Here is a 3,783-nt window from a genome sequence, read left to right on the forward strand (position 1 = left end):
CAAGTTTGTGTTTTTCCGAAGTGGATGATGAATTGTTAGTGGAATGTTCTTCAACAAATGAGCTGCCAGTTATCATTGTTGTAGTGGGAAAAATCTTTAACATACTGGCTATTCAATGAGCAAGCGTGAACTGATCATTTTAAGGTTAATGTGCAGAATAGTTGTTTTAGTATGACAATGCAACCAGGCAATCTGTCACTGAATATTGTTCTCATAAATACCATTTTTACAGTTCTTATACACATTTTTAGTTATTTTTTTTTGCTTTTTCTCTTCTTTTTTTAAGCTTAATTATATGTGAAATATCTGGGTATTCTTTTCAGGGCAAGAAAGTATAACCATTCAAATCCACAATGGAAGGATTGTCTCTCACTCTGCTAAAAGGAAACAAAAAGGTACAGTCTTACCTGATTAAGAATGTAGCCTAATGTTACCACAAAATTCTTCACCAATTTCTGGTGAGGCAATTATTTATGTGTGTGTATATATATATTGTTTTGGTCCACACTGCTTTCAGGAAATAACACTCTTCGTCAATTACATAGGCCATACTTGGGCAGAAAATATACATAATGCCTTATTCAAAGCAGTAATATATTTTAATAACTGTAAAATAGTTTGTTTTCAACCAAATATTGTTTTATTTTAACACAGAATTCATTTCTGAAGATTTATTACTCATTTTGAACCAAATTAGAATATAGTCTTTAAAGTCTACTTTAGAGTCCATGTCTTTAAAGCATCCATAAACTCGTTAACATGAACACCTTTTATATATGAATTTACCTATAAAATTATAAATACATGAAAAAATTCACATTGTTGGTGAAGAAAAATGTATATATTAACATTTTGTTACCTATTATGTGCATTTAAATTATCTTATTTTGTTTTTTTTTTGTCTGTTCAGATCTAGATCATTGCATCCTGTGCATCTGTTAATTTTTTTCAAAGTAAATGTATTGACACCAAATAACAACATACCAAGAGAGATACAGCTCATGCTATTAATCCATCATGATCTTATATTAGGGTTACATAAGATTGATTTTGAACATTTCTTATACCATATTCAGGTAGTTGTTGAACCACAGATATATTCCGTCCTTCTGATAAAAAATTGTTTTATTTTTCAAATCCTTCCATTTATTGAGAAATCTAGTAACCACTATTTTTTTATATTTAATTAGAAAATAGCAGTGTTGTAAAATGGCATGACTAACATTTTATTTTCCAGAGATTTAATCACTAACTAACATTTTATTTTTCACAGATTTAAGCAATGTAATTGCCAGATAGAGTGGATTAAATGTTAGCCACTTCATTTGTTCACTTTTCATTTTTAAATTCTGCATGCAGTTTTCACTCTATTGTAATAGCAGTGTAAATATTTCTTATTATTTCTGGACTTGCAATTAATTTCGCAGATTGACACCAATTCACATTAGGTAGATTTACCTCTTGGAATACTGGAAACCTTCTTGAGCTTGAACTCGTGCTGTCAACAAAATGTGATTAACATTTTCCAAATATCCTTTATGCAATGACAGCACTCATAAATCACCACCATACCACCTACAATTATGTTAGCTTTGCTATGGCATTCTTCCTGATGCAGCTTTTTCTGCCACTACTAGAATTTATGTAACTTAGTTATAGGCCTACAATTTGCCTATTGTAAAATTGTTACTGCATTGTTAGCCCTAATTGTTCAACTTATTTGTGTCATTGTATACTTTATTTTTAGCCAGTATAATGATAGTGTGGACACTTAATATGCATAACACTTGCCATTTTTGTTTTTGTTGAAGGCTGATTTTTTGTTCATGTTTAATTGCCTTCAGATGCTGCAGAGCAGAGCTGAATTTATGTTACACTTCTTGCTAGTCTCGTTTCTGTTTCTCTCATATATGTTATTTGTTTTCAATGTTAAACCTATTTCCGTTATACCTGAGGGTGCTTTTGTCAGTTGAGATGATTCCAGTACTTAAATCTTTTATTTCTCCTGATATTGGGTTTGTGAATGTTTTTTTATAATTAACTGTGCATTCCAGTACTTCATATTCATTTTCTACTTTTCCCTCTCAAGTTTGTGATATTCAGGAGAAGACAGATCAATATTCTGTCAAAACATGTAGTATGTTTCACCATCAAGAAAACTTCTTTATGTTTACAAATTATTGGTTGCTTATCTATTATTGTTTCTTTTAGCAAACTATATTAACTTCTCATAACTCATCTGATTTGATTTTTGGCTGATCTTCAGTCACCCAAGACCTGTCTTTGTAGGAACCAATTTTTACTCTAAAATCATGTTGAGCTTATTCACAGCTCTGCCCATTTTTGTAGGACTGGATAAAAAGTTCTAAAACAATTTTCGTGGGTATAAGGTTAAATCACACTGTGAAAGTCTACTTCTGGATTTGTACAGATTGTTTAACTAACCTATGGTTTATAATAGTTGTGTTGGAGACTATTTCTGGACCTCTTCAGATTGCTGAACTAACATGTTATTTTTAATAGTTATCTGGGAGATTATCTGGATTTATACAGATTGCTTAACTAACCTGTGGTTGATAATTGTAATGTGGGAATCTTTTACTGGACTTCATCTAACCTTCATTTTAGTTAGTATTCCAGAACTTTGTTTCTGGACTTACACATATTTGGAGTAATTTCTAGAATATGAACCTAACATGGTCTACTTGTGTTTGAGCAAGCTCACAATAACAGCCCATTGAAAATAATGAATTTCTGTTAATATTTCTAAAGCCAACAGTTTTTATTCTTAGTAAAACACACTACACTGAAACTTGTGCATAGGAATTCTAGTTTACTAAATGACTAATAATACTTTCCAAAGTCATTTTAAGTGTAATATTCAACAGTGTAGTTTATGTGTGCAAAATCATTAGAAATGTATGGTTCTAGTGTTTAAGTTATTCAAACACCATAAAATATTTATAACTTAAAATAATTAAGCTTTCCAAAAAAATTAACAATTATGGCAGAATATTTTTTCATAAAAAAAAACATTCTATGACATCCAAAATATCATGCAATAACATAACATATAACATAATATTTTGGGATAACATGGGACCTATTGGTCCATCTCGGCTGTTCCATCCTGAAAACTAAATTAAAATGATTGAAAAAAAAAAAAATATTCAACCCAGCCCTTTTCATTCATATACTTATCAAGCTTTTTTAAGTGAGTTTAAGAATTTACTGCCTCTACAACATCTGAAGGCAACCCATTCCAACGGCCAACCACCCTGGTAGAAGAATAAAACTGTCTTAGCTGAAGATGACTCCTACTTTGCAAAAACTTATATTTGTGTCCCCTAGTCCTACTATTCTTATTGTTAAATATACAAAAAGATGATACATCAACACTATCAATTCCCTTTACAATCTTAAACACCTCAATCAGATCCTCCCTAACTCTTTTTTTTTCAAGAGAAAACAAATTGAGAGATTTCAGCCTTTTGTAAATTGAACTAAATCTTTTTGTAAATCAGCAGCATCCTCTTCACAGCTAGCAATACCAAAGACCGTAATATCATCTGCCAATTTAAGTATATTATTGACTGTTCCTTCATTAATATCAAAAAGAGCAAAGGTCCTACAACTGAGCTCTGAGGTACCCCACTTGTGACATTAATCCAGTTTGACTAAACTCCATTTGTAACAACCTTCTGCTTTCTTCCATCTAGCTACTCTTCTATCCAATTTGTTAACTTATCCCCCACACCTATAGAGATTTTTTTTTTAAAGCTG

At 31.1% G+C, this 3,783-nt stretch overlaps 1 long non-coding RNA gene across 1 annotated transcript in view; it reads left to right on the top strand.

The window, feature by feature from the left end:
* Nucleotides 1-315: 315 nt before the first annotated feature.
* Nucleotides 316-3,783, top strand: part of LOC111083182 — an 11,932-nt gene continuing 8,464 nt past the window's right edge. The window contains exon 1 of the long non-coding RNA XR_002608849.1: nt 316-395. This is a non-coding gene — a long non-coding RNA (uncharacterized LOC111083182). The remainder of the gene's footprint in view (nt 396-3,783) is intronic.

The sequence above is a fragment of the Limulus polyphemus genome, unplaced genomic scaffold (genome assembly GCF_000517525.1).
Source record: "Limulus polyphemus unplaced genomic scaffold, Limulus_polyphemus-2.1.2 Scaffold8480, whole genome shotgun sequence".
In the NCBI taxonomy this organism is placed as follows: domain Eukaryota; kingdom Metazoa; phylum Arthropoda; class Merostomata; order Xiphosura; family Limulidae; genus Limulus; species Limulus polyphemus.